The 22,038-nt window shown below is 38.6% G+C and overlaps 1 protein-coding gene and 1 long non-coding RNA gene across 3 annotated transcripts in view; one reads left to right on the top strand and one right to left on the bottom strand.

Moving 5' to 3' along the window:
- LOC122808706 (complement C1s subcomponent-like) overlaps positions 1-22,038 on the top strand; it is a 453,323-nt gene that overhangs the window by 253,192 nt on the left and 178,093 nt on the right. The window lies entirely within an intron of this gene.
- LOC122808707 lies at positions 15,472-18,061 on the bottom strand. Of its 2 annotated transcripts, XR_006365816.1 has the most exons (3): positions 17,851-18,061; positions 16,636-16,756; positions 15,472-15,537 (listed from the first exon to the last, which is right to left on the bottom strand). It is a non-coding gene; the product is annotated as an uncharacterized LOC122808707 (long non-coding RNA). The 2 variants fall into 2 exon arrangements; XR_006365815.1 differs by lacking the exon at positions 15,472-15,537 and having other exon boundaries at positions 16,378-16,756.

Here is a 22,038-nt window from a genome sequence, read left to right as displayed (position 1 = left end):
GTGATCCCATGTGATGTAGACTTCATCATTTTCTATGATTCTCTATGGCTCATGTTTTCAGTGTTTTTCAGCCACTTCGATACCATAATGTTTTTACAATCTTCAGTGTAACAATCTCGCCACATTATTATGCCTTTCAGTATACAGTCCATCTGCCATTAGAGAGTCACAGCCAGCAATAAGATGTGTGACTGTTTCTAATTCGGTTCAACTAAACCTACATATTTTTGTTTCTCCCACATGTTCAATGGACTTAGTAAACCAGTGTGTACGCAGCCCACTATCTTGGGCTGCCGATATTAACCTTTCATTTCTTGATGTAAATTCCCCTCTCCTTAACCATTCCTGCATTTGTTCTTGATCAACATGAGGCTTTTCCAGACGTTTTCTATACTTGAAACTATATTTATGTTTTCTCCACATTTCTTGCCTTCTCTCCTGGTCCTTCACCTTAAATTCTTTCTTTTGTTTTTTAGCACATTCAGTTGCTGCCTGGTTTTTATCCACTTTTGGTTTGATTTCCATTCCTGCTTGATGTCGATATACTTCTGCTAAATTAAGCAGATATGTCATCTTAGATTTATTCTCCTCATGTTTGAAAACTTTCACCACATTTGGATCTTGTGAGGTCAGTAGATATGTGTGGAGTCCCACAATTGCAGATCTATACGTGTAATCATTTTCAAGGAGGCCCATCCCTCCTTCATAATGGGGAATATATAATCTTGGTATGCACTGATTTTTATAAATCATTTGGCAAGCATGAAGCATCCTTCTTGTTTTAATATCCAATCTATCCAACACTTTTTGGGGCCAGTCAATCACTCCAAAACTATAAGTTAGGACAGGAAGAGCAAATTGATTTAGAGCTTGGATCTTGTTCCTAGGTGTCAATGCTGTTTTCAGGATTCATTTAAGGCTTCTAAAGTACTCCTTACTAAGCTTTATTCTCACTTGTTCATGTTTTATTGCTGATCCTTCATCAATTCTTAAGTATTTATACACCCCCTCTTGCTCAAGTTCTTTTATATTGCATTCTTGTCCCAAACTGATGTTTTCCTGGTGCTACAATTTTCCTTTTTTAAAGGTTGCTTTTGCACATTTATCAAGACCAAATGACATTCCAATATCATCTGAAAATGTTTTGACAATCTGCAGCTGTGCTTTCAGTTCCTCATTTGATGAGCTACACAATTTTAAATCATTGACAAAGAGAAGATGAGAAGTCATTAGACTCCGTTGTTTTCTAGAAGCCAAATTATAGCCATGACCTAAGCTGTTAAGTAAACAACTTAATGGATTAATGGCAAGGCAAAATAGCAACGGTGACAGGGACTCACCTTGGAAGATCCCCTATGGATTTTTATCCCTGGGATAATAATCTGTCCGTTATCATGGCTTAATTGCAAAGTGGTCTGCCACTGTTTCATGGTTACTATAATGTGATCAATCAGTGTAGGATGTACACTTTAAGCACTCTTTTATCCATGAATGTGAGATACTATCAAATGCTTTTTTATAGTCAAGCCATGCCATACTTAGATTCTTCCCTTTCTTACAGTTCTCCACTATAACTTTATTTAACAACAATTGATCCTTTGTTCCATATGACTTTCTTTTATTGCCCTTTTGTTCTACTGCCATAATTGAGTTTTCTTCTAAATGACTATAAGCTGTGTCGGCGTCAATCCATGTGTATAGTTTATACATCGACGGAAGACAAGTTATTGGTCTATAATTTTTAGGGTAGCTTGCAGGTTCACTCTTAAGTAAGAGCATTGTTTTTCCTGTTGTTAACCAGTGCGGTGTCTGTTCGGGTTGTGCATATAAATAGTTCTTACTAATGGCTAGATCCTCATGTGAAGAAATTAATACTTTAAGCCAAAAGTTAGGTACTGCATCTGGGCCTGGGGTTTTCCAATTAGAGGCTTTTCTCAACCTTGTTTCGATCTCTCTGGCTGTTATTTCATCCCATTTCATATTCTGTACCTTTAAACTTCTTATTTTTTCTTTTACTTCTTCTATCCTTTTAGCATCTTTGTTATGTTCCACAGGATCTTCATAGATACTTCTCCAAAGTGCATCTATTGCCTCTTTTTTTGGCGGCCTGTCAATTCCTTTTAACTTATTTCCCAATTCTCTATAAAACTTTTTTGAGTCATTAGTAAATTGCTTATTTTGTGCTTTTCCCTTATATTTATCTTCGTATCTTTTGAGTCTTTCCGCCTGTTTTGAGATTTTTAGTTTGTTATCTCCAATAGTGCATAATAGATCCTGGTCTGTTCTAGTACTGTGCATTGCTTTCATCACATCAATCTTTCTTAAGATTTTTGTTGATTTGTTCCCTCTTCTATAATCTTCTAACAATGACACTTCTTGTCTTAGCTGCTTTATTTATTTATTTATTTATTCATATTTGTTGACTGGGTGTGTCCGACTGGACGTAGGTCCATTTTCAGCGGAGGCCCGGGGAGAAAAGCTCCAAATGATTTATAGTTTTCTCTATTCAATATTTCCATGATGGTATTCACTTTCACCCCCTCCTTTTCCCTCGCCACCCTATGTTCCAGTGGTTGAAATTTATCAGTTATTAATTTAGCAGCACAGTAATATAGTCTGTTTTCTTCTGTTATATCGCATGGATGTCTATGGACAGTCCTAATTACTGTGTTCATTTGTTTTATCAAGCTTCTGACTTTTGGGGTTTTATTAGCCTTCTGCAGTCTATTTCTCTCATTGATCTTGATATATCTGTCTTTGTCTATTAAATCAAGCAACTCTTCTCTTAACTCCTTTTCTTCCATACTGAGGGAACATCTCTTATTTTCCATTTCCTGTGGGCATTCTATAGAAAGTTCTATAACATCTTCTTGTGGCATATTCTCTTCAATTTCCTCCTGTGTCTTCTGTTGTTTTGTCATATGGAAACTCACTGGCCTATCACTCCTCAACATTGACTGCATCGGAGTTTTCACAGTTTCCTGTTCCTTTCCTTCCTGTCTAGCTTCAAGTGAACTTTTATACTGGTTTCCTGTGGAAGGCTCCAAAATATCTTGATATGGCACCTGACCTATTCCTTCCTGTTCCACTGGTTTCCCCTTAATTTGGATATCCATTGCTCTATCCTGTTGTGGTGCTTTCTGCATTTGATTTTCTACACTGAATCCTTCTATTTGCAGCTGTTCCATTACCTCAGTTTCTGTTTCTTTGACTTCTCCATCACTAATCTCTTTTTCTACTTTTCCTCTTAGTCTTCTTATTTTTTGTATTGTAAACTTTTCCATATCCGGATTCCTTTCCCTATTTTTTTCAAATATCTTTGGTGCTGCTCTTTTTGTATTAGTTAGTTTTGCTTTCTCCTTTGCCTAAATATTACACCATATTAAATCTCTTTTCCTTTCCCCTGTCCATATTTCCTCTTCACATCTCCTGATCTTCTTGCTTTTCCTTATTCTAGGGACTCACTCCATCATGTTGCGATGTAGTCTGTTTTAGACCTGCTACATTAAATCCTTCACTTCGCAGGCACTCCATAACTTCAACTTCTATTTCTTTAACTTCTGCTTTACTAATCATCTTTTCTACATTAAATCTTTGTGCTTTTAGTCTTTTTATTGTGATTTTTTTTATATCTGGATGCCTTTACCTGTATTTTTCTTTTAATATCTTTGAAAATGCCTTCTGTATATTAGTTAACTTGGCTTTCTCCTTTGCATAAATATTGCACCATATCAGATCTCTCTTTGTTTCCCATGTCCATATTTCAGTGTGAGCAATGCAATTTGCAATAAGTTATGTGCATTGTTGCTTTTTTTCCCTTGAGGTTACCGACATAGCTGTAAAAAGCTTTGTGGTTGTCCTTTGCCTGAAAAGCTACAGTTTCTTCAAATTTAGGCTTTGAAGTATTATTCAACCCTCTTAGTTAGATGTTTAGATTAGTCAGGGGGCTTTTACTGTGTAGGACTTTGTTCCACCTAAGCTTGGCCAAGATCTTTTTTCTTTTGTTGTATAACTATTTGATATTGTTATTCCGCCTGGGTGGCTTGTCGTTTGAGTGTCTCATATTCTTAATACAAGTGGGCACAGCTTGCTCTATATAACTATTAAAATGGCTGTATAGAGATTTTGTAAATAGTTCAGCAAATGCTATGGAGTTTACTGGGTTTGGGGGAGCTTGGAATTTAGCCAAGGTATCGGTTAGTAGACACAGGTTAACTTTGGAATAGTTCCTAAAGGTTTTTGGTTTTGCTGGGTCTCCAGATTTAATTTTTATTTCTAGGAATACTGCCTTATGGTCAGATCAGATGAGCAAAGACATTCCATTGGGTGAGGAATACGGCTCCCTCTTGTTTGTGAGTATAAAGTCAAGGATGTTTGTAGCCCTGGTAGGAGAATGTAACAACTTTTCCTGGATGTTGTTACTAATAAAGTCTAGGAATTGCTGGGCTTGTGCATTAGACCTGGTATAGGATTCCCAGTCTATAGAGGGTTAGTTGAGATTCCCTATGAAGATCGTATTGCTCTGAATGATGAGAAACTCTAGCACATTGAGACAGGCAGAATGTGTTTTCTTGGACATATAGGTTGCAAGGATATGGTATGAGACCCTGTTTATGATGATTTGCACATGTATGAATTCCAGTGGGCCACACACTTTAACTAGACTGGTTGTGAGGCTGTTTTTGATATAGACTGAGACTCTTCCACCTTTAGTTCCCTCCTGTGCAGTAGCTGCATTATAACCTCACATTGCCAGGGCACTCTCAACACCTTTAAACCATGTTTCCATAACTACACAGTTGTCTATACTCTTCATGGACAGGAAGGCTTGTAGGCAGTGGAGTGTCTTGCTAAGACTTTTAGCATTGAACAGTACCACCTTTAGATATTCCTTCAGATTTTGGTTAAGTCAGGATGTTTTTCATTTTGACATTCCCTAAAAAAGGCACTATGGTCATGGAAAAGGTTTTTGCCAGTATCCACAAACCTAAAGGGGATAAGTGCAGACCATCCCTGGAAAAGCAGCATGGTCCGTCAGCCATGTCCTCCCAGGCCATTAAATATTGTACCCCCGGACTGACACCAGAAGCTAAGCCAATTTTTAAAATCAATCGTATTATGTTGCTAACATTGCATCATCCTTGGACAAGGTAGTATGCTGCTTAGTGCTAGGTTCATACTGTCCTAAGACATGTAATCTGTGAGCTTAATCATGTCTCACTTCATATAGTCAAGGGAGGGTATATCTCAAGCCAGTAACATCCACATGGACTATGACAGAGTTATACTGCTACCTGTGGTTCAATGAACTGAGTGCCTGTATGACTTGACGGATTATAATTCTAGAAATGTGGCTAACCGTGACTCTCTCCTTACTCATTCTGGTGAGAGGGACATATGTGTGCCTCACTATAGAAGTACTGATAACAGGAAATTTGGCTGTGTGCTGGTTTGCTTTAAGGTCTTAGCAATAGAGACACTGTATGCAGTGCTACTATGTGTAGATGTGGGTGATGTTTTAATGCAGTGTTTATGTGATTGCTGAGAATCCTTTTTTTGATTGTGCTATGCATGAGATCTTAGTGTTTTAGGAAGGTTACTTGTAAGTGCCTCAGCATAAGGAGATTTATGTTTAGGGTCTTTACCCTATGCAGTAGGTATGGCGCAAGTGTCCCTGACAATCTCTATAGGATTAGATTTGGTTGTATAAGAGAGTTTTGCCTCCAGCATTAAAGTGTATTTACAACTCTTGCATACTTTATCTGTTTTATTATGAATACTTGTCAGTGTATATAAGGCGATTGTTGCAATGTCTCAAAACACCCATCTCAACCAAAGTGAACACAGAATGGGTTGGGAAGTGCATATCTATGGCTATTAGGGAGGACTGAGGGCAATTTAAATATTAAACACAAGGAACTTGATGAGCAATGCTCAGCTATGTGAAAACCAGTAAGGAGCGGATAAAACAAATATACAAACATACAAGGATGCCAAACTGCAGAAAAGTTTAATGGAAAATAAAACTTAAGCCCTTTTGTCCCAAATATAAAGATTTTCCATTAAACTTCTCTACAGTGTGGCATCCTTGTATGTTTTAATGCTCAGCTATGTGCAAAATCAATGCTCAAGTAATTAAAAATGTCTGTCTGGACAGTAAGACTATTTTAAGGGAAACATACACAGCGAAAGATCAGCATCTACACAGAGTACACAGAGGGACTGTGAGATGTCTGTACGGATAGCAGCAGTTGTAACTAAAGACCATAAAATGTCAAAAACTACAAGATATTTAGCACAGAAACACTCAATTAAATCAGCTATGGTAAAAACAATATGAAAAACAATTGCCAAAACAATAAATATGGTAAAGGAAGTCTAAGCTTCCTCGTAGGTTATGAGCAGCAGAGATTTGATTAAAAACACAAATAAGGCCCTGTAGCCAATCAAAAGCAGCACACTCTTCTTTTCTTTACACAATCCCAGACCAGAAAATGGCTCAGATCCCCTCTACTATCACTGAAGTGGAACCAAGGCAGTTCTAAGACTGTAAAAAAGGGCAAAAAGTGCAGATATTCAGCAAAGAAACACTCAGTTAATGTAATGAAAAATAATTGCCCAAGCTGTGGATATGACAACGTAAGTCTTCGTTTTTATAGACTTTAGCAGAAACCAGCAACATTCTTCTTCTCAGGTAGTATGTTTGCCAAATGTTACCAAATGCCTCAGGGCCAGAGATTTAAAGTTTAAACAATCTAGTCATCTAGCCAATTAAATAAAGGTATGGTAAGACGTATACCAACAATTCCCAGCTCAGAAGAGCATAGACTATCCACTCCTGCTACAAGAGTGTAAAAAAATAAACCTTCCTAATGTAAAATAACTGGTTTGGAGCCTAAGCAAGGCCCTGGATAAAGGACATTCAGTACACACAGCTTACCTTGACTTGGCCAAGGCCTCTGACACAATCTCCCACTCAGGCATCATCGAAAATCTAACACAACTTGGAGTAAATCCTTGTCTCATCAGGGGGTGGCCAACTGGTTCACCATTATGACCCACAAGGTAAAAATAAGTGCCTCCACCTTTGACAGCAGACCTGTCACTAGTGCTGTTCCCCAGAGATCTGTCCTGGGACCCTTACTGTTTGGCATCTACTTCTCAGAGGTCGAGGGAAAGACAAAAGGCCTGGGGCTGACCAACTTTGCAGATGACTGCTGTCATTGACTCCATAATGATGCTAACATATTGCAAGAGGGTCTTACAGCAACATATGACTGGTGCCAAAGTCATGGCCTTAAGTTAAATGCAAAAAAAGTATTATCATACCATTTGGCAAAAATACAGCCCCTACTGATTACCACATTACTGATTACCACATCAATGGCAACCCCCTAAACACACAACCTGTGGTGAGAGACCTGAGTACTCAGGTTGACAACAATTTCCCATTCGACCATCATGTAGAGGCAGTGTTCAGAATAGCCTTTTACTTGGTTCATCTCATAAGTGAAAGGATTGCATCCAGAAAAAAGGAAGTTATTACCACTCTGTACTCCACCCTCAATAGACCAATAATTGAGTATAATGCCCTGCTTGGAATGTACCTCTCCAAACACCTGCACCAAATGGAAAGGCCACAGAAATACCTCACAAAGAGAATTCATGGCCTTTAACACCTGTCATATGTGGTTCAAATCACTTTCATTTTACTTGGTATTGCACAGATTGCTCAGAGGTGATCTGTGTCTCACCTACAAGGCAATCTGGGACCCTGCCCTACTAGAGATGCTCCATATCTGTAATTCTAACTCTTTGCATGTTACTTGCTCGAAAGGCCTAAATCTGATATGCAACATCAGTAAAACCTGCTAGAGAGACAGGTTTGTCTCCCAGGGGCTACCCCATCTCTGGAATAGACTTGACATACACATCAAACAGAGTACCTCGCTGACCCTCTTCAAGTACAACCTTAATGAGTGGATGGAAAACCACAAATTTGCCCCAGGGAGGTTTTTACTTGCATCCCTCATTGACAGGGTGACAGATACTGACTGAGGTTTCTTTTTTTGGGGATAGAATCTTGTGTTGGCTTGTAAGGGACCCAGGGCCATTAGCCTAGTAACCTCCAGGCACAATAAGCCTTCACCGGCAATTCTGAGCTCAGAAGGGTGGATGCTACTGTCTTCTCTCACAAGAATGTAGACCACACACCTATTTAATGTAAACTAACTGTTTTGAAGCCCACATGATTAGACCAGAGCAAAGACACTTTTAGAATAATGGACCACAACCAGAAATTCCCAACTCAGAAGAATGTTAAGTTACCTCTCCTGCCACAAGAGTTTATACTAAAGACCTTATTAATGTACAATAATTAGTTTGGAGCTCATGTGCTTAAATCAGAACTATGAGGCTTAGAATAACAGTTACAATGTAATCAGGCTACTAACAAGCAGTAATACATGCACCAGATTAAATGCAACTGAACTAGTCACCTGACAATGTAAACCTTGGCTCAATATGGTTGTCACTGCTGAAGTGACACCCCGACCCCATGTGAAAAATGGGAAAAGGGGTTGAGGATGGATAGAGGGATTTTAAGAACATTCATCAAAAAGCTAAATAAAGTAGGAATAAGCACACATACAGTAAAAGCAGATGACTAAAGTACATTCTTTAGTAAGTGGAAAGGTGCAAGCAGAAGATAATTCATGCTTAGGAGACTAAGAGAGCAAGGGTGGGGGGCTTTCCAGTTGACCTCTCCATGCTCAGTAGAGTGAGCTGATGAGATGAAGCTGGGAGGAGTGTCCAAAGGGGCAATTCAAAAGCCACAACATTTAAAAGCACAATAGGAGTACAGTGGGTGGGTGGAAAAATAGCCAAATGCAGACATAAATCAGCAATAGTCAGGCAGAGAACAATAAGTGACACAACACTATAGCTAAATAAAGATGCCATTAAACACTGGTAGTTAAATGAGGAATTCTGTTTCTCAGCTAATCCCTCTAATTACCTGGAATTTATTCAGTGCTTGCAAAAGAATTCTTTAGTGTTTGCAGAATTTGTGCATTTCTTTATGATATCATGCCTATACTGTGCTAATCAGCTAGCTGCCACTGCCGTTACTGAAGTTGCACACTTTTAGTTCTTAACTGGATAAATGAAACAGCTGTTTACAGTTGCGATATGAGCTAGAAATCTTAGATGAAAAGCTATGTCATGAAAATGACAGGGAACTGGAGTTATCAATTAGATACAAGAGATTATATACAAGCAATACTTCCACAAACATAATTTATAGCCATTAGATACAGACATTTTCTATGACTAATTCAGATTTACAACATAAGAAAGTTGATGAAAAGGAATGCAATTATAGGAAGAAATGTGGGTAGTTAATAAAGTAGAAGGGCTAAAGGAAATTGATCTGGATTTTGAAATGATATAATCATTTTTTTTTAATTAATCAGAGAAAATACTTAAAGGAATATGAACAGTTGACCAATGCAAACACCCCCCACAGGTCACAGCTACTGCTAGACACTCAACCAGGACCAAGGATAACTAAAATAAAACCACAAACTCGCAGTTGAAACATATTTTTTAATGTACAAGGTTTAGCGGTTTAGTCTGTAATAACAAATGAAACTTCATGACAGCAATGGACATTTCCCTTAGTTCCCTTGTTATACACTTTAATTACATACCAATTAATAATTAACCAATCAAAAATGAGAGGATTTTTTTTTTTTTTTCTGACTCTATATTATATATTCTAACCATATCAGCTAATGTGCTATACCATTGCAGGCCAGTTGATATACAAAGAGCTTTTAAATTATTACAACAGGTTTTGAATTAAAGCATGTTGAAGAACCCAAGTGTCATTTCAGTTCTGAAAAGGTAATGGAGTTTAGAGATTTGTTTTAATAATTCTGTTTAACAAATCCCTGTGTATGATCTGTGCTTTTGCAAATAACATTCTTTGCAAACACTAAAAATTCTAGACCTCAGATATGGTATTCTGTTTCATTCTGCCACATAACAGTTACTTATTCATCAGAGAACAAAGGCAAATCATAAATTTATTTTATTTATTTATTTATTTTACATTTGTTGACCGGGAGAATCCGACTGGATATATGTCCATTTTCAGCGGAGGCCCGGGGAGAAAAGCTCCACATATAGAGTAAAATTACATACAGGGTAAGATAGGTACATATTAATACATATTGTAATAACCAACATAGTTTCTAGATAGTATACATAGACAAGACATTATTAGGAGAAGATGGGCACAGGCAAAGAGAAATTTACTTATACTAGATAGTCTAACTAGATAAAGAGCGGAAAGGAGTTAGGAAGTATAGAGCAGGTAGCAAGATTTGTTATAGGGGTAATAGAGAAGATTCAGAGAGTACATCAGGAAGGAGATTAGTTGATAGATGAGAAAGGCAGTAGGCAATGTAGAAAAATGTTAATCTGGATATGAGCATTGGCAAAGCCAATGAGACTGGAGATGGTGGGTAAGACTTTTTTTGAATTGGGGTAGGGAGGTAATGGTGGTAATAATAGGTGGGAGGGAGTTCCATAACTTACCAATGGAGTTAGCAAATAATGCATCTCCTCCAGAGTTGAAGGATTTGACTGTTTGAATGAGTGTTCTACTCGAGGACCGAAGACTATTTAGATTGGTATATGGTATGATTAATTTACCCAGTGCTGGGGACTTTTCAGGGTGTTTGAGTATTTTGAATGCCTCAATGAGTTGGTTTAGTTGAAGAAGGTTTGGGAGTTCTAACCAGCCAAGATATTTTAGGTTAATACAATGATGGGTTCTATATGGTTTACCAGTTGCAAATCTGGCTATATGGTTGTAGGAGCATGATAGTTTATTTAGGTCTGATTTGTTAAGGTTGGTAAATAATGGAGAGGCGTATAGAAGGGTAGAGAGTAAGTGCGAGCGAGCTAGGGTAACTTTTGCATTTGGTGTTAGAAAGGATTTGATTCTGTATAGTGACCCCAGTTTCTTGTTAACGGTCTTAATGGTGTGATTAATATGGATGTCGAATTTGAGTTTATTATCAATGGTCACTCCTAATAGTTTAGTTAACAGATAATGTCTGGGGAGATAATTGTCCCATTATTGGATTGTATGGTAAAGGCAGTGTTTGGGAGTTTTTGAGTAGGATGGAAGAGTAGTAATTTGGTTTTCTTTGGATTCAGAATTAGTTGCCGTCCGGCTAGCCACTTCTCTATTGCTGTGAAACAGCTTTGGGTGTTAGATAGTAGTTTGTCAAGGGATTTGTCAGAACATATTAATGTCGAGTCATCTGCATATTGAATACAGGTGGCCTCAGGGATAACTTTATGAAGGTCATTAATAAAGACTGAAAAGAGAAGTGGACCCAGTATGGACCCTGTGGAACTCCAATGGTATTTGGAAGGAGGTTGGAGAGCTTATTATGCCAAAGTACTGCTTGCTTCCTACCAGAGAGATAGGCCTGAAACCAGTTTAGGGTTAAGTTATCCAGGTGGAGGTTTCTTAGGGTATCATGGAGTAGTCGGTGGTTTACCATGTCAAAGGCCTTTGATAAATCTAGAAAGAGTGCAGAAGATGTATTTTTATTGTTCCGGTTTTTGTTTATTATATCTGTAAAAGAGAGGAGCGCTGTAGTAGTGCTGTGATTGGGTCTAAAGCCATGTTGAGAGTTGGTGAGGAGATTATTCTGTGTAAGATAGTGAATGAGTTGTGTGTGTAGGCATTTTTCCATGATTTTGGCTAGTGGTGACATTATGGCTATAGGTCGGTAGTTTGATAAGTCAGTGGATGTGCCGCCTTTGTGAAGTGGGATTACATATGATATTTTCCATATTGAGGGAATTGTAGATTCGGAAATGGTACGATTGATAAGTATAGAGATGGGGTAAGCTATGTCTTCTGCAGTTATTTGTAAGTATTCAGCTGGTAGGAGGTCTGCAGAGGGGGTGCTTGGTTTAAGTTTTTGAAGTAAGGATCTAATGGAGGAAGTGGAGACTGGTTGTAGGTGGAAGGTCTGAAGGGGTTTTGGAGTGAGTTCTGTAGCAGTGGAGGTATGGTGGATAGTTGGTTAGCTAGGGTTTGGATAGTATCAGTGAAGAAAGTGTTAAAGGTATTGGCTACTTCTTCTGGGTTTTTATCTGCTATAATTTCTGGGGTAGGAGTGGTGGATTTCCCAGGATGGAGAAGTTTATTTAGACCTGCCCAAAATTTTTGAGGGTTGTTTTGATGTTTATTTTGAAGTTGGCAGTAGTAGTTACTTTTGTCTATTAGTATGGCTTTTTTTGTCATATTTCTTTGTTGCTGAAATTTAATGCGTCTCACGGCGTTTTGGTTGTACCATTTTTCCCAGGATTTGTTTCTGAGTTTTATTTTAGATTTTGTTTCTTTTGTAAGCCAAGGTGTAATATTTGTTTTAGTTTTGATTAGTCTTTTTGGGGCATGAGTATTAAGTATGTTTAGGAAAGTGGTATTAAATTTAGAAACTGCCTCTTCTAGGGGGAGGTACTAAGAGTTGCCCAGTTACAGGATCTAAGTTCCATTTTAAACTTTTCTAGGTCAAAATTTTTCTTATTTCTTATAGACATATACGTGGGAGGTATAGGACTACCTGTTTTATTTTTCCTTATATATGTTATAAGGTGATCGCTGAGTTCATTTGGGAGGGTCCCAGATGTATACATTTGGGGTTGACTGTTTATGAGGATCCAGTCAAGGATACTCTCTTTTTGGTTTGAGTTCCCAACTCTGGTAGCAGAGGTGATGGTCTGAGAGAACCCATGGAGATTTATATGGGTAGGGTTAGTCTCGGAGGAGCATAGTTGCCAGTCAATGTTAATATCACCCAGGATTATAGTTTCCTGTGGGTAGTTATTGGTTAGCCAGTTAAGAATGCTTTCCAATGTTTCAGAGTTTTTCCCCGGAGGGATGTACATTACAATTAGATTAATACTTTTTTTTCTATTAAGCTGTAGTTTTAGAGCAAGTATCTCAGCATTAGAGATTTGTGGTGGCTGAGTAGGGTTAAAGCTGAGATTTAGATTATTTTTGTAGAGGACTGCAATGCCGCCACCCTTTTTTTTATACGGTCGGCTCTATGCATATTATAGCCTGGTGGGATAATCTCATTGTCATTGGTCCCTGGTTTTAGCCAAGTTTCTGTTAAACACATAATGTCTGGGAGGTGGGTAGCTAGTAGAGCATGGAGGTTATGTATTTTATTGTTGATGCTTCTAATATTTAAGTGGCAGATATGAAGGGAGTTATTATATCTTGGTGGGGTATTAGAGTTGATTTTTGCTGTGGGGCCTGGGTTTGGGTGGACATCTCCATCTTTAGTGATGCTTTTTCTGAGATATTCCACCAGCCTCATCAGTTTCTGTAACAATTTCTGCCCTTGTTTAGATTTGGGGCGTGTTTGGTCTGGTTTGTAAGGGTAGTAGTAATTAGAATTTGTGGTTTTTCTGAATAGTTGTTGGGTTGTGTTGGTGGTATTATACAGAGGTAGGGGAGCTTTAGTTTGATATCTGGGGTAATGGAAACCTGAGTAGGGTTGATCTTCATATTTGGTTGTAAGGTAAAGTATGGTAATTAATGGAAGTAGAAAGGATAAAACTATTAGTGTTGTCCTTTTTTTACCCTGTAGGGCGGATAAAGTTTTCTTTGAGCTGGGGTGCATTGTTGTAGGAGGAGAGTAGGAGCCTTTGCTTTTTTTAAAGATTGAAGGGGAGGAGGGTTTTGGTGTTTGCAAGGGGGTGGGGGGAGAGAAGGAGTGATAATTTGGTTGGCTAGGAAAGATAGAGGGCGTGGCTACTGAACTATAAATGTGGGACTACTGGGGGCGGGTGGAATTTGGGGGCAGGGCGGGGCGCGGAGCGAGCCCGAGCGGAGCGGGGATTTTCCAGTTCCAAATTGACTATGGGCAAGTGGAAAACAGGCAAGTAGAATGTTAATGCAGGAAGTAACCCAATAGATTATATACTTTATTTTTAGGAGCTCTGTTTGTTACCAGTAGCTTTGGGGGATATAGCATTAACTTTAATTTATGTGGACTTAACTGCTGTTTCTTAGAACCCAGTGCACCAGCGGTTATACTTATATAACAGGATATATTTTAGTTAAAATAGACTGTAGATAAAGTGATTAACCTTTATATTTGGTTGATTTGAAGGCACAAGTGATGAGAGCTTTTCTGTGGGTACTGTTCTGTTTAAGCGACCCTCAGGATAGGAAGCATATAGCCAGGAGGGAAAGTAGAAAGGGTAGTGCCTGTGAGGAGAGAACGCAGATACATAGATAGATTTTACATCTTTCTCATATGCAGTTATAGTTCAAATGGTAAGCGATATGACTTGAAAATCAAACTGTTTGTGCAATATGTAGTGAAAACTCACAATAATAGAGTACAATTCAAAGTTTAAAACAAAGCGTTGGTAGAACTCTAATAAGCTAACTGTTTAACACACAGCGGCAGGAAGATTCAAGTTCGCTATCTCCAGATTACAATGCAAGCATGTTCCAACAGTTATTCTTAAGAGTGACTAACAATTGCTGCGTAGTGTAATCCTTCCTCACTACAGCCTTGTTGCTGATATTAGTGCAACGCACTTACTAGATGTTCACCACGCTAACAATAGTATATGCAGAGCCGAGAAATACTCGGAATTAGTTAAAAGTACTAAGCGCTAACCGCTAAATAACAGCAAGTATATTTTTAACCTTCAGTTATTAGAGTAAAGCCAGCAGACTTCAGTACATTATAACTATAATACTAACTACTTGTTAGGTAAGCGTGCTACACGCTAATAAACAGTAGCCCTCTACGCAGTTAAAAGCTAAGTCCCTGCGTGTAGATTTAACAGATATACAGTAACAGATATACAGTATTTTATAGGCAAATCTCCTCACAAAGTATTGTCGCAAAACAAAGTAGTCAAAAGAAACACAGTTACATACCCTGGTTTAAGGGCTAGCGACTAGGTTCAGGAAGACAGGAGTAAGCAGTGATTTAAAAATGGCGCTACTTGAGGGTAGATAAATAACCTTACCTGCGTCACAGGTAGGAGGAGGAGGGAGCAAGGGTTTTCTTTGTTTTTTTTGTTTTTTTCTCTTTGTCTTTTTCTTTTTCCAGTTCCAAATTGACTATGGGCAAGTGGAAAACAGGCAAGTAGAATGTTAATGCAGGAAGTAACCCAATAGATTATATACTTTATTTTTAGGAGCTCTGTTTGTTACCAGTAGCTTTGGGGGATATAGCATTAACTTTAATTTATGTGGACTTAACTGCTGTTTCTTAGAACCCAGTGCACCAGCGGTTATACTTATATAACAGGATATATTTTAGTTAAAATAGACTGTAGATAAAGTGATTAACCTTTATATTTGGTTGATTTGAAGGCACAAGTGATGAGAGCTTTTCTGTAGGTACTGTTCTGTTTAAGCGACCCTCAGGATAGGAAGCATATAGCCAGGAGGGAAAGTAGAAAGGGTAGTGCCTGTGAGGAGAGAACGCAGATACATAGATAGATTTTACATCTTTCTCATATGCAGTTATAGTTCAAATGGTAAGCGATATGACTTGAAAATCAAACTGTTTGTGCAATATGTAGTGAAAACTCACAATAATAGAGTACAATTCAAAGTTTAAAACAAAGCGTTGGTAGAACTCTAATAAGCTAACTGTTTAACACACAGCGGCAGGAAGATTCAAGTTCGCTATCTCCAGATTACAATGCAAGCATGTTCCAACAGTTATTCTTAAGAGTGACTAACAATTGCTGCGTAGTGTAATCCTTCCTCACTACAGCCTTGTTGCTGATATTAGTGCAACGCACTTACTAGATGTTCACCACGCTAACAATAGTATATGCAGAGCCGAGAAATACTGAATTAGTTAAAAGTACTAGCGCTAACCGCTAAATAACAGCAAGTATATTTTTAACCTTCAGTTATTAGAGTAAAGCCAGCAGACTTCAGTACATTATAACTATAATACTAACTACTTGTTAGGTAAGCGTGCTACACGCTAATAAACATTAGCCCTCTACGCAGTTAAAAGCTAAGTCCCTGCGTGTAGATTTAGCAGATATACAGTAACAGATATACAGTATTTTGTAGGCAAATCTCCTCACAAAGTATTGTCGCAAAACAAAGTAGTCAAAAGAAACACAGTTACATACCCTGGTTTGAGGGCTAGCGACTAGGTTCAGGAAGACAGGAGTAAGCAGTGATTTAAAAATGGCGCTACTTGAGGGTAGATAAATAACCTTACCTGCGTCACAGGTAGGAGGAGGAGGGAGCAAGGGTTTTCTTTGTTTTTTTTTTTTTTCTTTGTCTTTTTCTTTTTCCAGTTCCAAATTGACTATGGGCAAGTGGAAAACAGGCAAGTAGAATGTTAATGCAGGAAGTAACCCAATAGATTATATACTTTATTTTTAGGAGCTCTGTTTGTTACCAGAAGCTTTGGGGGATATAGCATTAACTTTAATTTATGTGGACTTAACTGCTGTTTCTTAGAACCCAGTGCACCAGCGGTTATACTTATATAACAGGATATATTTTAGTTAAAATAGACTGTAGATAAAGTGATTAACCTTTATATTTGGTTGATTTGAAGGCACAAGTGATGAGAGCTTTTCTGTGGGTACTGTTCAGTTTAAGCGACCCTCAGGATAGGTAGCATATAGCCAGGAGGGAAAGTAGAAAGGGTAGTGCCTGTGAGGAGAGAACGCAGATACATAGATAGATTTTACATCTTTCCCATATGCAGTTATAGTTCAAATGGTAAGCGATATGACTTGAAAATCAAACTGTTTGTGCAATATGTAGTGAAAACTCACAATAATAGAGTACAATTCAAAGTTTAAAACAAAGCGTTGGTAGAACTCTAATAAGCTAACTGTTTAACACACAGCGCAGGAAGATTCAAGTTCGCTATCTCCAGATTACAATGCAAGCATGTTCCAACAGTTATTCTTAAGAGTGACTAACAATTGCTGCGTAGTGTAATCCTTCCTCACTACAGCCTTGTTGCTGATATTAGTGCAACGCACTTACTAGATGTTCACCACGCTAACAATAGTATACGCAGAGCCGAAATACTGAATTAGTTAAAAGTACTAGCGCTAACCGCTAAATAACAGCAAGTATATTTTTAACCTTCAGTTATTAGAGTAAAGCCAGCAGACTTCAGTACATTATAACTATAATACTAACTACTTGTTAGGTAAGCGTGCTACACGCTAATAAACAGTAGCCCTCTACGCAGTTAAAAGCTAAGTCCCTACGTGTAGATTTAACAGATATACAGTAACAGATATACAGTATTTTATAGGCAAATCTCCTCACAAAGTATTGTCGCAAAACAAAGTAGTCAAAAGAAACACAGTTACATACCCTGGTTTGAGGGCTAGCGACTAGGTTCAGGAAGACAGGAGTAAGCAGTGATTTAAAAATGGCGCTACTTGAGGGTAGATAAATAACCTTACCTGCGTCACAGGTAGGAGGAGGAGGGAGCAAGGGTTTTCTTTGTTTTTTTTTTTTTCTTTGTCTTTTTCTTTTTCCAGTTCCAAATTGACTATGGGCAAGTGGAAAACAGGCAAGTAGAATGTTAATGCAGGAAGTAACCCAATAGATTATATACTTTATTTTTAGGAGCTCTGTTTGTTACCAGTAGCTTTGGGGGATATAGCATTAACTTTAATTTATGTGGACTTAACTGCTGTTTCTTAGAACCCAGTGCACCAGCGGTTATACTTATATAACAGGATATATTTTAGTTAAAATAGACTGTAGATAAAGTGATTAACCTTTATATTTGGTTGATTTGAAGGCACAAGTGATGAGAGCTTTTCTGTGGGTACTGTTCTGTTTAAGCGACCCTCAGGATAGGAAGCATATAGCCAGGAGGGAAAGTAGAAAGGGTAGTGCCTTTATATTTGGTTGATTTGAAGGCACAAGTGATGAGAGCTTTTCTGTGGGTACTGTTCTGTTTAAGCGACCCTCAGGATAGGAAGCATATAGCCAGGAGGAAAGTAGAAAGGGTAGTGCCTTTATATTTGGTTGATTTGAAGGCACAAGTGATGAGAGCTTTTCTGTGGGTACTGTTCTGTTTAAGCGACCCTCAGGATAGGAAGCATATAGCCAGGAGGGAAAGTAGAAAGGGTAGTGCCTTTATATTTGGTTGATTTGAAGGCACAAGTGATGAGAGCTTTTCTGTGGGTACTGTTCTGTTTAAGCGACCCTCAGGATAGGAAGCATATAGCCAGGAGGGAAAGTAGAAAGGGTAGTGCCTTTATATTTGGTTGATTTGAAGGCACAAGTGATGAGAGCTTTTCTGTGGGTACTGTTCTGTTTAAGCGACCCTCAGGATAGGAAGCATATAGCCAGGAGGGAAAGTAGAAAGGGTAGTGCCTTTATATTTGGTTGATTTGAAGGCACAAGTGATGAGAGCTTTTCTGTGGGTACTGTTCTGTTTAAGCGACCCTCAGGATAGGAAGCATATAGCCAGGAGGGAAAGTAGAAAGGGTAGTGCCTTTATATTTGGTTGATTTGAAGGCACAAGTGATGAGAGCTTTTCTGTGGGTACTGTTCTGTTTAAGCGACCCTCAGGATAGGAAGCATATAGCCAGGAGGGAAAGTAGAAAGGGTAGTGCCTTTATATTTGGTTGATTTGAAGGCACAAGTGATGAGAGCTTTTCTGTGGGTACTGTTCTGTTTAAGCGACCCTCAGGATAGGAAGCATATAGCCAGGAGGGAAAGTAGAAAGGGTAGTGCCTTTATATTTGGTTGATTTGAAGGCACAAGTGATGAGAGCTTTTCTGTGGGTACTGTTCTGTTTAATGTTATAATAAATGTTATATCAGTCCCAACAATACTGCTGCTGGGGAATAAAAGATAATAAGAAATGGAATTCCCGTCAACGTCATGGTCTAAATGAATTGCTTCACATAATACTGGTTAAATCACTGAAGTATCAAGCTTCCCTGCAGTTATCAGATATTACAGATGCATATTAAAATGATGTCATTCATGTAATGTCAGAGGTGTTTAGACCTTCTGACACATCTGACACTATACAAAGAGGTACAAATCCAGAAAAGTTTATTGTGTGCATCACAGCTTGATGGCATCATGTTCAGTGTAATTTAAGTAATAGAATCTGAGGGGCAGTTTTGGACATGTTCTCTGATTATAACTTTCAGAGAGGTCTGTTGAATGATGGAATCACAGAGAAACCAGGGATAGGCTTTTCAGCTGCTTAGACCTCTGTGGCAGAAATATAGAAACTGTTTGTTAAATAGGGACAGGATTTCCCCTTGTATATAATATGCTTAGGCTGGTCATTTACTTTTGTGGAATATGTTGTTATGTGATCGAGAGAGAGAGAGACAGAGAGAGAGAGAGAGAGAGAGTGTGTGTGTGTGTGTGTGTGTGTGTGTGTGTGTGTGTGTGTGTGTGTGTGTGTGTGTGTGTACAAGTGTGCGTGTGCGTCTGTGAGTGTGTGTGTGTGTGTGTGTGTGTGTGTGTGTGTGTGTGTGTGTGTGTGTGTGTGTGTGTGTGTGTGTGTGTGTGTTTGTCTGTGTGTGCGTGTGTGCGTGTGTGCATGTGTGAGTGTGTGTGTGTGTGTGTGTGCGTGCGTGTGTGCATGTGTGCGTGTGTGTGTGTGTGTGTGTGTGTGTGTGTGTGTGTGTGCATTTGCTTTTGTATTTTTGAACACTTAAATGTTTACACAGATTCAGCGATTGTTACTAGGCTAATGAGTTGGAGGGCTTTTCTGAGAGTAGGTAAGTTTTCACAAAAGAATAATGACATTGTGTATCCATATAGGACATTGAGGGCCAGTCCATAAGGGACATGGGTATGAGGCCCTGTGTAAATTTCCTATTCCTCATCCACTGGTCTAGGTTGTAATTAAACTGGGTAACAGACAAACTGAGCTTCACATGATGGGAGGCCTGTTCCTTAGTAGGGGCAGTATCTGCATCACATATCTGTCTCTCCAGCATGCTCTGTTTAAGTTACAGACAAAATTAAAGCCCCCTGATACTGTTTGATTTACAAATATGCAGGAGATTAATAAGTGTGAGGTTTGTGGATGCTTTGTAAACCAGGTATAGATAACCCCTCAACAATCTATAGGAGTCTGAGTAGAGGGAAAGGGCTATTAGGCTCTCTGCATCAGGCAGGCTTGTTACACCTTGTATTCTATTTTATTTATTTATTTACTTACATTTGTTTATTGGGAGTGTTCAAATTAGCCAAAAAGCCCCATTGTCAGAGTAGGCCTGGGGAGAAAAGTTGCAAGTTACATAGTAAACAGTGTTATCATAGAATGTAAAAAAAAACAAAAAAAATAACAGGTTACATAGTAAAACAGTGAATACAATTGACATGAAATGTACAAAAACAAGTAACAGTAATATAAATAATGCAGTAACAAGTAATAGTAATACAAATAGTGCAGTAAGGATGGTTAGTCGCACATATTTGTCATTATAATTACAGGTCATTAACTGCAACACATCAGAAACTAAAACATGTAATTTTTAAGGAACTTCTGATATTATAACATTCAAAGTTTTAAGACTTTGATGTTATAATATAGACCCATATTATCAATATGATAAATAGCCAGGATTTTCCCAAAATGTACAATTATGCATTTCTTAGCATTGAGTTTAAGACCATGGCTTTGGTACAATTTGTTAGTCAGAGATAAATTTTCTTGAAGAATGCTATTGTCTTCAGGAGAATTGTTGATAACCCCCAGCTTGCAATCATCTGCAAACTTAGTCAGTCACAAACCTTCAGCATTTGCTTCCACTGCAGAGAAATAGATGCCAGAAAGGAGCAGGCATAGTGCTAAGCCCTGTGGGACTCTGCTACTGACTGGCCTTTTGGTGGAGGTGGCCTCACCAATTTTGACTGCCTGCATCCTATGAATGAGACAGCAGGTTGTCCAGCAGGTGATAAAACAGTTTATACCTAACTTTGTGAGCTTATCTATAATGCCTGAGTTGGGTACTACATCAAAAGCCTTGGTCAGGATGAGGTAAGCTATGTGCACAGTCATGCCCTCATCCAATCTTTGTTGACTCTCTCAAAGAAGCCCACCAGATTTAATATGGATAACCTTCCTTTAACTAAGCCAAACTGTGATGGATCCAGTGTTTGCAGGTTGCCTATGTCCTCATTTATCATGTCTATGATAATTCTTTCTATGGTCTTAAATATGAGGCTGGTCAGACTTATAGGCCTGTAATTACCCAGATCAGCGGTTGGTCATCCTTTGTGCAGGGGAATGACTGTAGTTATCTTCCATTCCTTGGGCAGAAAACCTGACTGGAGGCTCCAGTTGACAAATGATTCAAGTGAACCAGACAGGTCATGTTTCATGCTATTTATTAAGCACCCTGGCATGTAATCAGGGCCCACTGATGCAGTGCTTTTGGCCTAGGAAAGTACACTAATGTCCTGTTCCCTAATATGGGATGGAGGAATGTGGCATGTGGTATTTACTTTGCACTATTAGGGAGTGAGTGGGTGGAGAAATTTGACCTAAACCTGTCAGCCAAAAGATGGGCAATGGCCTCCATTTTTAATTTCTTCAAGTTTTTTGGGTTTCTAATACCATGACGGGAATGGACCCCATTCCTAAGGCAAAGTATGATTAAAGTTCATGAAATTACTATTGTTTCACTCTTTGATGTTAGCCAAAAGTCCTCTTCGCAGCACCCGCAATGTGCCCAGTAATGACTCCTTCTGCAATTCATACGGTGTTACATGAATTGGTAACATATCTAAATACGATTGTAAATTCTTTTTTATAAGACCAATTGCTCCTACCAGTGATGGAACTGTCTGGGTATCTTTCTTCCACATGGTTCTCATTTCTGCCTGCAGATCGAGGTATTTAATGACTGTGTGTCTCTCTGTACGCAAGACACTGTAGTCACTAGGTGTGGTGATTTCAATGATCAATGCTACTTTTGTCT

The sequence above is a fragment of the Protopterus annectens genome, chromosome 8.part0 (assembly GCF_019279795.1).
Source record: "Protopterus annectens isolate FY-2018-M chromosome 8.part0, PAN1.0, whole genome shotgun sequence".
Taxonomy (NCBI): domain Eukaryota; kingdom Metazoa; phylum Chordata; order Ceratodontiformes; family Protopteridae; genus Protopterus; species Protopterus annectens.
Note: the sequence above shows the minus strand (reverse complement) of the source record. Positions and strands in the feature narration are given on the sequence as shown.